Raw genomic sequence first — 20,547 nt, 5'->3', positions numbered from 1 at the left:
TACTTTGCTGTATCCAGTACCTCATTCTAAGTAAGCCTCTCTTTCCCTGCTGCTGGAAAGTGCCCTACATCATTATGCTGCCTCCACCATGCTTTTTTTAGTGATCGTTTTAGTATTCTGATGTGCTGTACATTGTATGCCATACAACACTTAGCATTGTGACCAGAAAGCTCCACTTTGGTTTTTCCAGGCCACAAAACCTTCTCCCATGTACTTGAAGTGTGCATAATTGCTTCATATATTTTTAAAAGTTCAAAGTGTACTAAATGTATAAAAGTATAATAAATATATGAAAAGTAGGCATCTTACATACATCTGTGATAATCTCAAAAAACAATTGGATTATATACAAAAACAAAATACCATGAGGGGCATAATCGAAAGGGACATCCTCATTTCGATTTGGACGTCCTTGCAAAACATTCCCATCCAAGGGCGGGGAAACTCGTATTTTCAAAATAAGATGGACAACCATCTTTTGTTTCGATAATACGATCAGGGACGCCCAAATCCTGAAATTTGGTCGTCCTTAGAGATGGTCGTCCCTAGACTTGGTCGTTTCTGATTTTCGGCGATAATGGAAACCAAGGACCTCCATCTCAGAAACGCCCAAATGCATAAATTGCTCCCAGGTACAAAGCTCCCTTACCTTGTGTGCTGAGCCCCCCAACCCCACTACCCCCAACTGTACACCATTACCATAGCCCTTATGGGAGAAGGGGGGCATCTGGATGTGGGTACAGTGGGTTTCTGGTGGGTTTTGGAGAGCTCGCTGTTTCCTCCACAAACGTAACAGGTGGGTGGGATGGGCCTGGGTCCACCTGCCTGAAGTGCACTGCACCCACTAAAACTGCTCCAAGTATCTGCATACTGCTGTGATGGCCCTGAATATGACATCTGAGGCTGGCCATCAATATTTTGAAAGATATTTTTGAGGGTGGGAGGGAGGGTTTGTGACCACTGGGGGAGTAAGGGGAGGTCATCCACGATTCTCTCCGGTGGTCATCTGGTCATTTCGGCCACCTTTTTGTGCCTTGGTTGTAAGAAAAAACATGACCAGCTAAAGTCGTCCAAGTGATCGTCAGGGATGTCCTTGTTTCTTTCGATTATGGGTCAAGGACGTCCTAGTGTTAGGCACGCCCAAGTCCTGCCTTTGCTATGCCTCTGACATGCCTCCTTGAACTTTGGCTGCCCCTGCAATGGAAAGCAGTTGGGGACATCCAAAATCGGGTTTTGATTATATCAATTTGGATGACCCTGTGAGAAGGACGTCCATCTTCTGATTTATGTCGAAAGATGGGTTGTCCTTCTCTTTCGAAAATTAGACCACATGTGACCCAGATTGTTAAACATCTGGATATAATCACAATTATTAATTCAAATGACATCATATGCATAAATATCAATTATCCTGCCCAAAATTCAGTTCTTGGGCCTCATAACCTATGATAACATTCCAGACACTATTGTCTTTCAGTTATCACTCTTTCATACATAACAGTCATACAAACTGAAGCCAACCAAAAATTCTTCCAGTCATGTATTATTATTTTAATGGCCAGAGCTGTCAGAATGTCAAACAATCGTTTCCCAGAGTCTGGACGTAGAGCGGAATACTAAATGTTAAATACTAAAGGAGTGTTAGTTATACCAAAAATATTAGTTATTCTATTTCAGATTTGGACAGGAGCAGCTCATGTGTTCAGCTGTTCCAATTGCTTGCTGACAAGACCCAACATATAATAGATTAGATTGTGTAGCATTAGCCTTGTGCTGTTTTATCAGAGTTCATATAGCCTTGTGCATCTAAAAATATAAGAAATGCAGGGTTTGAGCAAACATTAATGATCTGTTTATTTTGATTCAAAGCCAGGACCACTCTTTGCACAATATAAAAAATATGTTCTTCATGAGACCAGGCCTGCATTCAAGTTGATAGTTGGATAAATAATATGGTATATTTTGGAGGTCATCCTTCTTGATTCCCAAGTGCCATTAAGTAGATTATAAAATATCTGCTAACTGATCAGAAAGAGAAGGTATCAAAGGTTCCCAAAAATGCTCTCAGCTGCTTATAAGGAAAATATTGCAAAGTCTTTTAAGTCATGTACTATCTGAATCTGTGAAAGAGAGCATACTTCCCCAGCCCCCCTAAATGTATAACCTTAACCATCAAGGTCTTACTAGAAATCCACTCTTTCCAGTACAGGTGCTTGTAATGACATGTAAGGAGGGGGAGACAAGAATTTTTAAAGGTATATTACTGAAAGGCTAAAAATGGAATTGTGAGACCGAAAGATGCTGTGGACCTCTATGTGGAGAGCGATGAGGAAAATGCGAACATGCTAAAGGGGGCACAGATTAATTAATATCACTCTGTACGTGAAAGAAAGTGCTTATGAAGAACTGGAAAAATTGAAGGTGGACAAATCCATGGGATTGTTTGGGATCCATCTCAGGATATTGAGGGAGCTTAGAGAGGTTTCTAGCAGGTTGTTTAATTAATCCTTGGAGATGAAAGAGGTTCTGTGTGACAGAGAAGAAGCGAGAAACTACAGGCCAGTAGGCCTCAATTCGGTTATCAGAAAGTAGTGGAAGCATTGCTGAAGTAAAGATAGTGAATTTCCTGGAATGCAATGGGTTACAAGATCTGAGGCAACACGGTTTTACCAAAGGTAATCATAGTAGTAGCATAGCCATGGGAGGTCTTGGGGGCTTAAGCTCCCCTGGGTTCAGTGCCCCCAATTTCACAAAAAAAATGAGCATCCACGCAGGAGCAGGAAAGCAGTGCAGTGGCGAATACCGCTGCAGGAAAGATTCTGCTGGCAGGGCTTGGGAACCCCCACCAACCCAGGTATGTGAGGTTACTGGTAGGGGTTGAGAGCGGCAGGGAGATGGGGTGAAATGTGCCCCTTCCCCACTTTGGGCTCATACCCCCTCCCAGATCAAAGTGTGGCTATGCCTCTGAATCATACCAAACAAATTTGATTGAATTCGTTGACTGGGCAACCAGAGAACTGGATCGAGGACGTGCGCTAGATGTAATCTACTTGGATTTCAGCAAAGCCTTTAACACGGTAGGAGGCTCTTGAGTAAACTTCATGCTGAAGTTAGAACCCAAAGTAGTGAACTGGATTAGAAACTGGTTGATAGACACCAGAGGGTGGTGGTCTATGGAATTCAGTCAGAAGAAGGAAAGGTGAGTAGCGGAGTGCCTCAAAGATTGGTGCTGGGGTTGATTCTGTTTAATATATTTGTGAGCGACATTGCTGAAGGGTTTAAAGGTAAGGTTTGCCTTTTTGTGGATGATACCAAGATTCGTAATTGAGTGGACATCCTGGAGGGAGTGGAAAATGTGAAAAAGGATCTACAAAAGTTAGAAAAATGTTTGGCTGTTAAAATTTAATGCAAAGAAGTACAGATTGGTGCATTTGGAAAGTAGAAATCTAAGGGAGCCATATGTCCCAGGAGGTAAGAAACTGGGAGAGGGACCTTGGGGTGATGGTATCCGAGGATCTTAAAGTAACAAAACAGTGTGACATGTTGGTGGCCATAGCCAGAAGGATGCTAGGCTGAAACAAGAAAGGTGTAACCAGCAGAAGAAAGGAAGCCTTGATGCCAATGTACAAGTTGAAGTTGCGGTGTGGTTGAGTAATGTCAGGAAATTATTTTTTTTTACAGAAAAGGTGGTCGAAGCCTGGAGTGCCATTATGAGGGAGGTGGTAGAGACAAAAACTGTGACAAAATTCAAAATGGCATAGGTTAAACACAGAAGATTTTAATTAGAAAATGAATGGTATAAAAAAACCCCCTAAACTTAAATGGCTGCATGTGTGTGGATGTGTTGAATGACACTTAGATGGCAATTCTGGCTGTGATAAATTATTTATTTATTTATTGCATTTGTATCCCACATTATCCCACCTCTTTGCAGGCTCATTCCCCTCATTCCCTTTCCTCCTTTCCTGAAGTTACTATTGAGGAAACTACACTTCTCCTTTCTTTCTCAAAATGTACCACCTGTTCCTCTGATCCCATTCCCACCCACCTTCTTAATGCCATCTCTCCTGCTCTTATTCCCTTTATCAGTCACATTCTCAACCTCTCACTTTCCACTGCGACTGTCCCTGCTGCCTTTAAACATGCTGTGGTCACACCTCTCCTTAAGAAGCCTTCACTCGACCCTACTTGTCCCTCTAATTACCAACTCATCTCCCTCCTTCCTTTTCTCTCCAAATTACTTGAGCGTGCTGTTCACCGCCGCTGCCTTGAGTTTCTCTCCTCACATGCTATTCTTGACCCACTACAATCTGGTTTTCGCCCTCTCCAGTCAACCGAAACTGCGCTTACTAAAGTCTCCAATGACCTATTACTGGCTAAATCCAGAGGTTAATATTCCATCCTCATTCTTTTTGATCTTTCCGCTGCTTTTGACACTGTCGATCACAGCATACTTCTCTATCCTGTCCTCACTTGGATTCCAGGGCTCTGTCCTTTCCTGGTTCTCTTCCTACCTCTCCCTCCGTACCTTTAGTGTTCACTCTGGTGGATCCTCTTCTACTTCTATCCCTCTGCCTGTCGGCGTATCTCAGGGTTCTGTTCTTGGTCCCCTCCTCTTTTCTATCTACACTTCTTCCCTTGGTTCATTAATCTCATCCCATGGCTTTTCCTACCATCTCTATGCTGATGACTCCCAGATCTACCTTTCTACCCCTGATATCTCAACTTGCATCCAAACCAAAGTTTCAGCGTGCTTGTCTGACATTGCTGTCTGGATGTCTCAACGCCACCTGAAATTAAATATGACCAAAACCGAGCTTCTCATTTTCCCCCCCAAACCCACCTCCCCGCTCCCCCCGTTTTCTATTTCTGTTGATGGCTCTCTCATTCTCCCTGTCTCCTCAGCTCGAAACCTTGGGGTCATCTTTGACTCTTCTCTCTCCTTCTCTGCTCATATCCAGCAGATTGCCAAGACCTGTCGTTTCTTTCTTTACAACATCCGTAAAATCCGTCCCTTTCTTTCTGAGCACTCTACCAAAACCCTCATCCACACCCTTGTCACCTCTCGTTTAGACTACTGCAATCTGCTTCTTGCTGGCCTTCCACTTAGTCACCTCTCCCCTCTCCAGTCGGTTCAAAACTCTGCTGCCCGTCTCGTCTTCCGCCAGGGTCGCTTTACTCATACTACCCCTCTCCTCAAGACCCTTCACTGGCTCCCTATCCGTTTTTGCATCCTGTTCAAACTTCTTCTACTAACCTATAAATGTACTCACTCTGCTGCTCCCCAGTATCTCTCCACACTCGTCCTTCCCTACACCCCTTCCCGTGCACTCCGCTCCATGGATAAATCCTTCTTATCTGTCCCCTTATCCACTACTGCCAACTCCAGACTTCGCGCCTTCTGTCTCGCTGCACCCTACGCCTGGAATAAACTTCCTGAGCCCCTACGTCTTGCCCCATCCTTGGCCACCTTTAAATCTAGACTGAAAGCCCACCTCTTTAACATTGCTTTTGGCTCGTAACCACTTGTAACCACTCGCCTCCACCTACCCTCCTCTCTTCCTTCCCGTTCACAGTTCACATTAATTGATTTGATTTGCTTACTTTATTTATTTTTTGTGTCTATTAGATTGTAAGCTATTTGAGCAGGGACTGTCTTTCTTCTATGTTTGTGCAGCGCTGCGTATTGTGAAAATGATCCTCCCCTCCACCTGAGGGTCCTCGGGATCTCCCCTTCACCCTTGCTGCCCAACCTCCTGGTTCACTGCAGTCCACAGGGCAGGGCTCAAAGAAATCAACTTCAAAGCAAACTTAACAAGTTCTTTATTTTGCTTGGGATCCAACAGTCCAGCAGTGCAAAAAGACACAATACTTGAATCAACAAAAAACCTCACAATTCCCTCTGTTGCTCCTCTCAGGGGTACAAACACAGCAAGAAAAAAAAAAACAACTTTTAACTCCCAGGCTTCCAGCACCCAGCTGGGCTCCTTTTAGACAGTTTTATAGCCCTGGGTCTTCTTTCTCCCCTCCTCTCCCTTGGGAGGGGCCAAAACACTGCAAGCAGTTCAAAAAAAACAAACCACCACAGTTCTTGAGGCTTCAGCACACAGCTCAAACCCCTTCAGCTTCTTTTAGGCTTTTTAGCCACAGTTCACACTCCACCTTCTTCCTGCTGGGCTCAGCCCACTCAGGGAAAAATCTCTCGTCCCTCTTCAACCAGAACTCTTTAAACTCAAAGTTCATTCACAGCCTGAGCTCTGGAAAATGAAAAGGCCCCACCCATCTGGGTCACTCTCTCTAAGCACTGACCCATCCTCCCACATGACCTTTCCTCTTTCCTCTCTTAGCCCAGTTACCATACCATGAAGTTACCTGGTCCCTTATTTTGTTACCTAAGGAGTGAGCCCAGGCTGAGAGGTCCATAGGCTCTTCCTCGCTCTCCTCTCTTTCTCTCTGCCCAGCTTCTTGATACTCCATGGGCTCCCCGTCCCACCCACTTTGTAGCTGTTCCTCTTTCCCTTGATTACCCTGCAGGGGCACCACCCTTTCCTTGTTAGAGTTCTCCCCCTGTTCCTGCTGGGGAAGGTAATCTCTGTACCAGGCTTTGCCCCAAGGTTGCTGGGAAATGTAGTCTCTTCCTCTCCTCCATTTTACAGGGGTCATGAACCTTTCTCTGCTCTCTCTCGGGGGATGCTGGGTAATGTAGTCTTTTTCTCTCCACCCTTTTCTAGGGGGCATTACTACTTCTCTCGCGCTCTGGGGATGGAATGGAGGCAAGGCTCTGTTCTGCCTATGTCTGCTCGTGAGCCGCCTCCCTTCTTCCTCTTCCACTTCCATCTTATCTACCCCCAGGTCCTCTCCTTCACAGTATGCCTTGTAGTGCTATAGAAATGCTAAATAGTAGTAGTAGTAGTAGTAGTAATCATGGATACTGGAGGTAGAAGAGAATATACAATTGGTTTTACAGAGAGTTTTCGGTTACATGGTGGTGAAATACATGATAGTTTTAAAGCAAAAGACATTAAAGAACATTTCTGGATATATTAAAGGTAGTGCAGTTACACGTGTTGATCTTTGTGATATATTTTGTCAAAAGATAAGTTTTCAATAGTTTACGGAAGTTGGTCAATTCATAGACCGTTTTCAGGTTGCGTGGCAACGCGTTCCAGAGTTGTGTGTTTGTATAGGAAAAGGTTGATGCATGCATTAATTTATATTTCAAGTCTTTGCACTTGGGAGGATGAAGATTGAGGAATGTGCGAGAAGATTTTTTTGCGTTTCTGGGTGGTAGTTCTATTAGGTCTGACATATATGCTGGGGCATCACCATAGATGATTTTATGGACTAGGGTACAAATTTTAAACGTGATGTGTTCTTTGAGTGGGAGCCAGTGTAGTTTTTCACGTAGGGGTTTTGCGCTTTCGTATTTTGATTTGCCGAATATTAGTTTGGCTGCCGTGTTCTGGGCTGTCTGGAGTTTTTTAAGTATTTGCTCTTTGCAGCCGGCGTAGAGTGAGTTACAATAGTCCAGATGACTAAGTACAAATGATTGTACAAGGTTGCGGAAGACGCTCCTTGGAAAAAATGGTCAGACTCTTTTTAGTTTCCACATTGAATGAAACATCTTTTTGGTTATGTTTTTCGCATGATTCTCAAGTGTTAGGTGTCTGTCGATGGTGACTCCAAGAATTTTTAGGGTATCCGAAACTGGTAGACTTAGTTTAGGTGTGTTGATGGTGGTAAATTTATTCTTGTTGTATTGCGAGGTGAGTACTAGGCATTGAGTTTTTTCTGTGTTAAGTTTCAGTTGAAATGCATCTGCCCAGGAGTTCATAATACATAGGCTTTGGTTGATTTCATTGGAGATTTCTCTTGGATCTTGTTTGAATGGGATAAAAATCGTTACATCATCAGCGTATATATATGGGTTTAGAATCTGATTCGATAGTAGTTTTGCCAAGGGTGTCATCATTAGGTTGAATATGGTTGGTGAGAGGGGGGATCCCTGTGGAACTCCGCATTCAGGTGTCCATGTAGCTGATGTAGTCGAATTTGATGTTACTTGATATGAGCGAGTAGTTAGGAACCCCTTAAACCAATTGAGAACGTTGCCTCCAATTCCGAAGTATTCGAGGATGTGTAATAAGATTCTATGGTCAACCATGGAGGAGGAGTGGCCTAGTGATTAGGGTGGTGGACTTTGTTCCTGGGGAACTGAGGAACTGAGTTTGATTCCCAGCACAGGCAGCTCCTTGTGACTCTGGGCAAGTCACTTAACCCTCCATTGCCCGCCGCATAGAGCCTGCCATGTGGGAAAGCGCGGGGTACAAAAAAATGCGCTTGACATGTCGAATTGTAGCAGTAGTATGTTGTTGCCGTTTGCTATCAGTTGTTTTACTACTGATCTGGCGTTTACGTATCCCATTTGGATTGAGTGGTAAGGTTCAATTCGGGGCGCTGATGTCTTGATTTTTATTAGTTGCCTGTTTTCCTGCTATCTAGTTTTGTTATGTCCTTTCATCCCTTTCTGTTGGTTATTTCCATATATATTATTTTTTCCTTTTAGTTGATTGTTGTTCTTTTGTTCTGGTGGGTTGTGCGTAAATTGTCTGTAGGGTGCGTGTGTTGTAGGCAAATTGGTGTTTGTGTTAGGAATGGTCCATGCGTGATATATAAGGGGGAGAAATTAGGGCCGGTGCCGGGCAAACTTGTATGGTCGGTATCCCATATAAGGGAATCCGGGTTCGGATGGGCTGGAAAGGGCGTCGAGAGCAACTTCAGTGGCTGGAACCTGAGAACAGTGCTGGACAGACTTTTATAGCCTGTGACCCACAAATGACAAGACAGGCAGGAGTAGACTTTGACAGCAACTCCAATAGTTGGAACGTGAGGACAGGGCCCCGGGCAGTGGTGTGCTGGAGCCGGCTCGCACCGGCTCGCAAGAGCCGCTTGTTAAATTTTGACAGCTCTTGCGAGCCGGTTGTTGTTGGGGGCGAGCCGGCTCCATTGCGGGAGGTAAGCATGGCAGGAGGGCGCCATCACAGGCCATTCTTACCTCCTCTGCCGCTCCAAAGCATGTCCAACGATGTCCTTCACCCCCACCCTCCCCTCCCGCTCCCATCCGTCTTTTTTTAATTACCTCCGTCGAAGCGCGTGCTATTTAAAGCCCTGCTGTGTGCTGGCCGTCTCCAGGCTTCCCCTGCTTGCTTCAGATGATGTTCATGCCTTAGTCCCGCCTTTATTCTGATGTCATTTCCTTTTTTCGCGAAGGCGGGACTAAGGCACGAACATCATCCGAAGCAAGCAGGGGAAGCCTGGAGACGGCCAGCACACAGCAGGGCTTTAAATAGCGCGCGCTTCGACGGAGGTAATTAAAAAAAGACGGATGGGAGCGGGAGGGGAGGGTGGGGGTGAAGGACATCGTTGGACATGCTTTGGAGTGGCAGGGAAGGGCAGGGGAAGGAGGAGAATCGCTGGGTATGGATGGGTAGAGGGGGCAGGGAAGAGAATTGCACGGATGGGTAGAGGTGGGCAGGGGAGAGACTTGCTGGGCATGGGTGGGTAGAGGGGGGCAGGGGAAAGACTTGCTGAGCATGGGTGGGTAGAGGAGAAAGGGGAGAGACTTGCTGGGCATGGGTGGGTAGAGGGGGGCAGGGGAGAGACGTGCTGGGCATGGGTGGGTAGAGGGGGGCAGGGGAGAGACTTGCTGAGCATGGGTGGGTAGAGGGGGAAGGGGAGAGACTTGCTGGGCATGGGTGGGTAGAGGGGGGCAGGGGAGAGAGGAGAGTTTCAGGATATGGATGGAGGGGAGAGCAAGAGAAATTCTGGGCATGGAGGGGAGGGAAGGGAGAGAGAAGAAATGCTGGACATGGAGGGAAGATAGAGGAAGGAGATTAGATGAGGGAAAAGGAAGTGAGGAGAGAAACTGCACATGGATGGAGAAAATAGGCAGAAGCTGGATCCACTGTACAGTCAAGTATGCGGAGGACCAGAAATGAAGAAGAAAGGAGGAAAGGAAGCCTTGGAAACGGAGTCAAGGGAACAGATAGAGAGCAGCAGAATCAGATACTGGACCAGCATGATCAGAGAAACAGTCACCAGACAACAAAGGTAGAAAAAAAATAATTTTATTTTCATTATAGTGTTTGGAATATGTCCACTTTGAGAATCAGGTGCTGAACGTTAAAAGTTTATATTTATTTACTTATTTATGGCATTTTATCCCATATTAAACATGAATTAGATTGGAACCTGGGATCATTTAATTTTTTTTTCCTGGAGAGAGTAATGTGTTGGCCGCCCCCCCCCCCCCCCCGGGTATAACCAGCTCTGCAAATTTTTTTTTTGGGGGGGGGGCGCAGAGGTGGGTGGGGGGCGCAGTGGTGGATGGGGGGGGGGAGGCGCAGAGGTGGACGGGGGGGCGCCGAGGTGGACCGGGGAGAGAGCCTGTTGTTAAAAATTTACCAGCACACCACTGGGGCCGGGTATATTTCTAAGGTCTATGTCCCAGAAATAAATACCATAGAAAGATCACGATCAAGTATTTTACATCACATTCATTGTTGTTTTAATCATGAATTGATAGAGTGAGTTGGGCAGAATGGATGGACCGTTCAGTCACTTACTATGTTACTATCCAGCTCATTTTCGAAAGAGAAGGGCGCCCATCTTTTGACACAAATCAGGAGATGGGCGCCCTTCTCGCAAGGCCGCCCAAATCAGCATAATGGAAAGCCAATTTTTGACACCCTTGACGGCTTTCTGTCGCAGGGACGACCAAAGTTCACGGGGGCGTGCCGGAAGGGTAGCGAAGGCGGGACTGGGGTGTGATTAGGAAATGGGTGTCCTCGGCTGATAATAGAAAAAAGAAGGGCATCCCTGACGAGCACTTGGCTGACTTTACCTGGTCCATTTTTTTTTCATGACCAAGCTGTGAAAAGATGCCCGAACTGAGCAGATGACCACCAGAGGGAATCGGGAATGACCTCCCCTTACTCCCCCAGTGGTCACTAACCCCCTCCCACCATAAAAAAAAAAAAAGGTTAAAAATACTTTTTTGCCAGCCTCTATGCCAGCCTCAAATGCCATATTCAGGTCCATCACAGCAGTATATAGGTCCCTGGAGCAGTTGTAGTGGGTGCAGTGTACTTCAGGCAGGTGGACCTGCGGGAGGGGGTTGGGGGGCTCAGCACCCAAGGTAAGGGAGCTATGCACCTGGGAGCAATTTCTGAAGTCCACTGCAGTACCCCCTAGGGTGCCCAGTTGGTGTCCTGGCATGTCAGGGGGATCAGTGCACTACAAATGCTGGCTCCTCCCACGACCAAATGGCTTAGATTTGGCCGTTTTTGATATGGCTGGCCTTAGTTTCCATTATTGGCGAAAACCAAGTGTGGCCATCTCTAAGGGCGGCGATCTCTAAGGTCGACCCAGATGTTGAGATTTGGCCGTCTCCGACCTTATTATCGAAACGAAAGATGGACGCCCATCTTGTTTTGATAATATGGTCAGGGACGCCCCTTTACGGGGCCGTCCTTAGAGGTGGGCACCCCCGTTTGATTAAACCCCTCCAATTTTGTTCCCAATCTGCCATAAAGGCACTTCTTTTGAAATTTTCAACATATGGGCTACAAACAAATCCAGATATGCAGTAGCTTGCATAGTGGCAAGGAAGACATACCCATAGGTTTTGCTAATGGTGTAGGATGAAACATACTACACTCCACATCTTATCCATGCAGGGTCTTGAACAGCATTAGAAGTAGAAATCAACCATCCTGCTTGTCTGGAGTAAAAATGCTTTACTATATTTATGAAGGGAAAATTTACTCCACCCAACTGTTTGGAAAGTTTCAGTTTTGACAGGGAGATCCTGGGAGATTTACTGTGTCATAGGAAGTGCACCAAGGTTGAATTCATATTTCTGTAAAAGCCTTGAGGAATTCAAAAAGGAAGCATACTTGACACATAAATTATATGGCGGACCATTTCTCACAGATGTTTTGATGTGAACATGCTATTTATTCATTTGCATTGTTTGATCCTTTGTGGGGTAGAATTCTGCCCAAATATTTGACACCTGTGGAATTGATGATAGCATTGAATAGATGATTGCATTGATGAAGAGCAATGGATATTTAAAGGCATGAGTTTCATCTTCTCTCTTTAATAACATAATCAGAAAATTCCCCAAATATATCTGCAATATGAAAAAGCTTTGGACTCGATTGCCCCCCCCCCCCCCCCCCCCCCCCCAGGAATCCCCTGTACATCAGTACAGGACTTTAATCTTAGAAGCAAAAGTTTGAGGGCTAGAATAAAAAGTAGAGGGGAAAGAGGGCAGCCCTGTTATGTTCCCTGAAATAGCGGAAATGTAGAACTAAGAGGAAAATTAATACCCAATGTGACAGTAGAATTAGAATGTAATAACCTTGACCCTATCAAGAAATTAGTCACCTAGATCAAGCCATTTCAGCACTTGAAACAAGTATGTCCATTCAATTTAGTCAAATGCTTTTTCTGCATCCAGGTTCCTCCATATATTGCGTGCCTCCCCCCATTTTATGAACCCACTCTGCTCTGGTACAATGAGTAGATGAATAATATTGGAAGATGATCTGCTAGGATCTTTGTATACATTTTACAATCATAATTAAGCAATAGAATAGGTCTATAATTACTTGTTTGGATTGAATCACAACCTAGTTTCACCAAAAGGATGACTGTGGCCTCATAGAAGGTTCCTCAGGCTTGTTTTGCCTCTGCATATAGCTGTAGCAAATAATGGTGGCAGTAAGGTGGGAAACTGTTGATAAAATTCAGCAATCAAAACATCACTACCAGGTGTTTCCCTAGTTTTGAGCGGCTATCACTTTTATAATTTCCGGACAAGAAGATGGACGATTTAATCCTGCAAGTTCATATCCACAATATAAGCCCCCCCCCCCCCCCCCCCAATAATGAATTGAAGGGCTTATTTCCAAAACACTCTGTCCATATTAGTTGCATTAGATTTAGAGGTTTGTGGAAATAAACCCTTCAATTGTTGGCCCTGGTGTGTTGAAAGTTTTTTTGGATTGATATATTTTGGTGAAAAATGTGCTGCAAAGTCACTAGGCTGTGTCAGTTACACAATCTTGAGAAATTGCAGCAATGGAAGTAATTTTACTGGAATTTTTGAGATAGTTAGAGTCTTACCGATTTAGTCATACCTGTATAACAGGTACTTTGATGAGCGAGCAGTTGAATCCCAGCTCTGGAGGTTAGGAATTTCTTGAATTGACATTCTATCTTTTGCAGCTTCATTAAGTTCTCTCTCTCTCTTTTTTTTGTTTGCTTTATTATTAATGGCTTCCCTCCTGCAATTGGTTAAGATGTGTGTGGATTTATTTCCTTTTTTCTCAAACATAAACTTTCACCATCAGTATATATTAACTGTAATGACTGGGCCTACAAGACAGTATGTTTGGTACAGGCTGCTTTTTAATGTGACTTAGTTACATGTTTTATCTATTCGAAAAGTCTTAAAAAGAGAGAATAGAACAAAAAGTATTTTGAACAAGACAAATGGCTGTAGAATGTTTTGCTTCTATACTAAGAGAATATTTGGTATTTCAAATAACACTTCTGGATTTATCTGTTCTCTGCTGCTGTTCACTTTCATTCTAGCCAACTGTGCTCTGCTATTTAAAGTTCATTGATTGTGGCAGCACCTTTTCTTTTGTTTACTTTCCTAAAACATGAGGTATTGGAATCATTCTTCATAATGAGAGTGGTTTGGAGTGAGATAAACTAAGAACTAAAGTAAAATTAAAAGCAGCACAGGCATTTCATCTAATGTATAGAAATGATCTAAATGGATCTAGTAGCCTTGTGCCATTACTAAGTCAGCAAACATAATCAAATCAATCCAAATTGAATTAATATATATGCAGTAGGCAGAAACAGGTGGCAATTATTTTACCTGAACCAGATTTTTTCTATTTGCTTTGAATAATACTGGCTAAACTAGTTTTTTTATACATTATTATTATTATTTTGTATTTTCTGGTAGCATGGGAGACGAAGTGGTACTGTAAGTTTTGTAGCATTCAAATGCCAGTCTTGTAAGCATAGTATTATGATCCACAGTGTCGAAGGCTGTTGAGAAATCCAGTAACACTAGTATCGAGGAAGATCCCCTGTCATGGTTTCTGTGCAGATCATCAAGAAGGGTCTGGTTAAGGGCTCTTTTTCAGTAGGTGGCACACCACATCTCTTTTTATCATTATTGGCAGCTACTCTTCCATAAGAGAGGAGCTAAGAATTTTAGTGGCTCATTCCATGAGGCCTATGCTAGTTTGTTGTATTATCTTTGCTTGGCAGGGGTCAAGAGGGCAGGTTGTAGGCCGTAGACCTTTCAGGGTTTTTTTCAAGAATTTTCTCTGGTTGAATGAGTCCCAGATGGCTGTGCGTGGTGGGGGAGAGGGAGTGTTCTCCTTACTAACTTGTGGGAGTTTTGATGGGACTGTCTGTAGGTCCTGATGGAGACCTTTCATTTTGTTGGCACAGTATGTGGCAAAATCATTGGGGAGTCTGGTTCTGTTGTGGGGTTTGCAGTAGGGTATATACTATTTTAAATGCTTGGTTGAATTTGCTGCTTGTCTTTTGTGTTGAGAGAAATATTCTTTTTGGCTGCTGTTAAAGCCTGGCGATACATTACTATGTGTTTCTTACAGTTGAGCCTGTCTTTTTCAAGGTGAGATTTTCTCCATTTTCTTTCAAGTTGGCATCCATGACACTTAAGGACCTATAGTTCTGGGAAGAACCATGGGGAACATTTGTTTGTGAGTAAAGCATAGGATTTTCTTTAGAGGGGATGTTTTTTTTCTAATGCCATTTCATCCATTTGGGGGTAGGACAAGGCCTCTAGGAATTCATCAGCAGTCAGATTTCTCATGTCTCAAATTTCCTTCCAAACTTTTGTTGGGCACATCTTTTTTTATGGGGTCATTAATAGAAAATGTGATTAGAAAATGATCAGTCCATGATAGGGGTGTTATCTCGATGCCACCAGCCTTAACACTACTACTACTACTACTACTGCTACTACTATAAATCACTTCTATAGCGCTACCAGTCGTACGCAGCGCTTTACAATTGAACATGAAGAAGACAATCCCTGCTCAGAAGAGCTTACAATCTAAATCAGGACAAACAGGACCAAAAAGGAGAAGGGAAGGACAGACAGAAGGACACATAAGGATAAGATAAAAGTTACAAGATATTGACCCCTTTGCAGAACAACAGGTCTACCTTATAGTCCTTTTCATGGGTTGGAGATTTGATCACCCTGAATGAGTTCTAGAGCTGCCATTGTATCAAGGAAGGCAGCAGTGGTGGTGTCTGGAGTATCAATATGTAGGTTAAAGTCTCCCATGATCAGTAACCTAGGGTAGCTCAGGATTAACTTAGTCACCAGATTCTGCAGTTCTTGCACAGAGGATGTGTTGTTGCGAGGTGCTCTGTAGACCACAAGCAGCCACATTGATTCATTATTTCCCAGCTGGATTAGGAGGCATTCTGATTCAGACATGTGGGGGATGGAGACTCTGCGCAGTTTGATTGTCTTTCGGATTAGGACTGCTACCCCTCCACCCTGCTTCCCTTGTCTTAATTGGTGCAGGAAAGAGAATCCTGTAGGGCATAGTTCAGCCACTGGTACTCCTCCGCTTTCATCCAGCCAGATCTTAGTTATTCCCAAGATGTCTAGGTGATATTCATTGATGACACCATGGATCACAGGAACATTTTTATTGTCTGATCTGGCATTTACTAGGCCCAAGTTTTCAAGTACTGGTCTGTTAGCTGTGGTTGTAGTTTTAGGGGCTACTTGGTAGTGTTAGGCAGGGTGGATATATCTAGATAAGCGTTTTGCCTCTTGAATTTGTGTCCTCTATGTGATTGGGGAGTCTATTTTTTTCTTCTTCCCCAGATAGTGGTATATATGAAGATCTTTCCTTAACTAGGCCAAAACACATTCTTGTTTAAAGTAGAAAAGATTACAGAACTCTCTAGCTCAGTATAATAAAAAGCCAGTTTGTCTTTGGAATCAATTAACAGTGGAGTGTTAATTGAGCCAACAGTGTTTGATCAGTCCCTTTGAAGTATCTGCTTCATAGGAAGATGAGCTCTGTTGGTATTATTCAACAAAGACCTATTTAAAATTAGGTAAGCAGTCAGCCAGCTAATTCTATCTATATTTTGTGTTTTTAAATCTTGAAATATGGTAAAATAGTTTTTAAAGACTATCCAATATCTAAAAGGCACTTCAGTTTTCTAGAGACATATATCAAAATGGCTGTATTTCACTCCTGTGAAATTATTTAGAAGTTTCAATGCAGAGGAAGATTCAGCAGGATATCAGAAGTTTAAAAGAGATATAATACAAGTTAAGGATATGAACTTCAACTCAGTTTGTAGTGATGGTTTCATTTTGCAGTTTCTGATCCTGTTGTCCTCCGATGATCCAATTGATGCAGATCCCTGGAGGCTTGTTTGTTGTAGATGCAGTTCAGATCAGAAGTAGAGCATCCATCTTTCCTCTACTCTGGACCAATCGTAGGTGCTGCATATGGGCTGGGGACTTGTAATTGGGACTTTCATACGTGCTGGAAGCTTGCAATTGGTCCTTGCCATACCTTTTCTCAGTAAATCACTTTTGTAACAGGATATACCAGGTATCTGAGTTGCCTTAGCAACATTTTCACCATCAGAGCATGTGACCAGCCAGAAATTCCTTCATGTGGCTGATAGGAAAAAAGAGATGGGGTATGGGAAATAGTGCAGTATACCTGAAGTAAAACTTAATTATAGACAATAAAACCAAGATGTATTTATACAAACATAAACCTTCAAACAAACTAAAACAGAATAAAAAAATCTAATTATTTCTGCTAGCTCAATTTTGACCTTCTGCAACTCTATACACTTGTATAAATAAATAAGTCTTTAAGGGGCCCTTTTACAAAGGTGCACTGAAAAATGGCCTGCGGTAGTGTAGACACGTGTTTTGGGCACATGCAGAATCATTTTTCAGTGCACCTGTAAAAATGCTTTTTTATTTTTGCTGAAAATGGATGTGCGGCAAGACCCCCGATCCATCATCTGTACATATATTCACCCAGGTTACTTGTAATCCATCAGTAGTCTTACCTATGCTACGTATTGCATTAACATTAAAAAATATCACTCCATGGCATCCATGAAATAAACAGAATTGGTGGTATGATAATTAATAATACCAAAAAAGCATTCAAGATCTTTCTGCTAGCATTGGAATATATCACCTCACATCTGACATTAGATAATCATGCATTGCCACTGATATGTAAAAATTGAGTTCTGAGTCTGTGATATGCAAAATAAAAACAAAAAACTGTACATATAATCCCCCTGATCACTCACAGCCCATCAGTAATTTTGCCTAGGTTACGTATTACATTAACATGGAAAATTATCATCTCATAACAGAAACGAAATAAACAAACAGAGCTGGTGGTAGAACAGTAAGTAACACTAAAATATAATTTAAAATCTTTCTACTAGCATAGGAAAATAGCACTTCCATGCCTGACCTGAGACAATCAGACGTTACCACTGATGTACCAGTTAGCAAGGTTAACATTAAGTACAATGTCTGTGATATGTAACCACACAAAAAACATTTTTTTTTTAATCCACACGTCCTTGATGGTATTATTTTTGTAAACACCACCTGTTGCTGTTCCCCCAAAGATCTTCATTGATCCATAAACAGGTATATAATCACTTCCCAAGTCTGATATACACAGACACTTCACCCAGGCTGTTCTGACGCTGTAGCTGACTGTGGTAAAGGTGCCAAACAGGCAGTCGCCTCCTCAGGCTTTGCAAACATACAGGTTTTGTTCCCATAGTAATCCTAAGCCTCGCCGGATAGAGTAATGCAAAAGTAATTGGCCTTTCAATCAGGGAGGCACACACTGAGGCCGAAGGATTTCCTTTGCTTTTGAACCTGTATAGAATAATCTTGGAAGCAAAGAATCTTGCGGTTTAGATGCTGTAAAACCATCCCACCTCTAATAGTGCGTAAAACAGTGGCGTAGCTACGTGGGGCCTGAGGGGGCCGGGGCCCCCGCAGATTCACCCCAGGGCCCCCCTCCCTGCGAACCTGCCCCCACCGCCGCCTACCTTTACTTTTGCTGGCGGGGGATCCCACTCCCCGCCAGCCGACGTCTTCTCAGTCCTTCCTGCTCTTCAATTTGTTTGCTGACGTCCTGCACATAATTGTACGTGCAGGACGTCAGACTCAGAGAACAGTTCTGTTCTCAGTTCTGGTCTCTGAGTCTGACGTCCTGCACGTACAACGTGCAGGACGTCAGCAAACAAATTGAAGAGCAGGAAGCGACTAAGAAGAAGACGTCGGCTGGCGGGGAGTGGGATCCCCCACCAGCAAAAGTAAAGGTAGGCTGCAGTGGCGGCGGGTTCGCGGCGGGAGGGGGGGGGGCGGCAATGTCGGCGGTGGGGGGGGCGGCGCCGAGGGGAGGGCTAAAATGTGCCCCCTCCCCCGGGCTCTGGACCCCTCACCCACGGAAGGCTGGCTACGCCCCTGGCGTAAAATCAGCATTTTGTGTGAATAATTCAATATCTTCATAATCACCACTCTGTGCTTGTTTCTCGAGATCCCCACACCTGTGAGCCCGTTCAATACAAAAATTAGTCAGCTGTGTTTCAAGCTTCAATGCTGATGGAATCCATGATTTTAACAACGTCACCAAATCTGAGGTACTCGCTGATTCTTCCAAACCCACCAGACGCAAATTATTGCGTCTCAAACGGTTTTCGAGGTCGTCCACTTTGTTTTCAAGTTCAACAACTGCTTTCTTTAATCTCTCTCTCTCCTTAGTCATACCACGTACCTCATGCTCCAGCACCGATGTTCTGTGCAGACACTTGTCAAGTTCCAATCACTCGTGTACTTCCTCAGTTCTATCGAGCAGCTTTTGTAGTCTAGTATCCAGAGCTGCTTCTACTGTCGCTTTAACCTCCACCACCAACTCAGAGGTCCACACACTATTTTGCTGGGGATTCGCGGCACCATGTGAGTCCGCCATTTTAGGTTCAGTCAGCCTGTGCCTCTCTCGCTCTCACTTCGGTGGCTTCACTGTCATAATTCCTCAAGCTGCTCTGATAAATTCACCACTGCTCAAATCTCTTTGTCCCAGGCTTCTGGTTGTTTGAATGCGCTGCCAAATAAGCCGATTATGCTTGGATCAACCGGGGGTGGGGGGGGGAGTCACGGGAGCAATCCTCTGCTGCGTCTGCTCCCGACCATGGCGATCACATGACCCTCCCTTAGTATGGAGATTTAATGCAAAATTAATGAAAGTGAATTTAAAGAGACTATTATTAAAGTTATTGAGTTTTTAAAAAAAAATAAAATAGAAGATACTTCACTGTGTAATTGGTGGGATACCCTAAAGGCATATAGATAAGAGGGATTATCATAAATTTTACTGCAACGTGGTATAAGGAACAGAAAAGAGAACTATTTAATTTAGAAACAAAAATTAGACCCTTAGAGCTTGAATGTGCTTCTAACTCAAAATTTAATATTTCCCAAATACCCTTTAAATTTAGTTTGGATTATAATTCTATAGGGCCCCTTTCCACAGGCGTGCTGAAAAATGGCCTGCGGTAGTGTAGGCATGTGTTTTGGGCACGCACAGAATCATTTTTTACTGCTCCTATAAAAAATGACTTTTTAAAAGTTTTGCTGAAAATGGACGTGCAGCCAAATGAAAATTGGCACACGTCCATTTTGGATCTGAGACCTTACCACTAGCCATTGACCTAGTGGTAAAGTCGCATGCAGTAACTGGGTGGTAATGACCTATGCTCGTCAAATGGCATTTGGCACGCATCCGAAGAAACTTTTTTTTGACGCATGTATCGGATGCATGCCAAAAATGAAATTACCACAAGAGCAATGCAGTAGCTGGGCGGTAACTTCATTTTGGCATTCATTGGCAACGTGTAGACATGCGGCTTAGTAAAAGGGCCCCTATATTATGTAAAATCTGTTCTCATTAAATGACCCTTTTTGGAGCTAAATATTACTCGGGGAAAAATAATAAGATAGGCTGCTTACTGGCTAATTTACTAAAAAGTAAAAAGAGTAAAACAAAGGTAACTTCTCTCAGAGACCCAGGTAGTAATTCTGTAGTCACAGATGAAATCTAAATATTGAAGTTATTTGAAGACTTTTATAAAAAGTTGTATATTTCAGAGCTGTTTCAGATCAGATTATTAAAGATTTTTTAAAAGACTTGCCATTTCTTAAATTATCACAAAAACAAGCACAATTATTGCATTCACCATTTTCAATAAAAGAGATTGAGCAAGCCATAAAATCTCTGCCTATAAACAAATCACATGAGGCAGATAGTTTTACTGCTCTGTACTATACATTTTTTGCTACAGAATTATCTCCTTTATTACTAGAATTTTTTTCTGGTATCTCAGAAAACC

The 20,547-nt window shown here is 43.4% G+C and overlaps 1 protein-coding gene across 2 annotated transcripts in view; it reads left to right on the top strand.

Moving 5' to 3' along the window:
* The window catches only part of PARD3B (par-3 family cell polarity regulator beta), a 2,175,158-nt gene that overhangs the window by 809,053 nt on the left and 1,345,558 nt on the right, over positions 1-20,547 (top strand). The gene's annotated exons all lie outside the window — the stretch shown is intronic.

The sequence above is a fragment of the Microcaecilia unicolor genome, chromosome 7 (genome assembly GCF_901765095.1).
Source record: "Microcaecilia unicolor chromosome 7, aMicUni1.1, whole genome shotgun sequence".
NCBI lineage: Eukaryota > Metazoa > Chordata > Amphibia > Gymnophiona > Siphonopidae > Microcaecilia > Microcaecilia unicolor.
The sequence above is the reverse complement of the archived record's forward strand: the minus strand, read 5'-3'. Positions and strand labels throughout refer to the sequence as shown.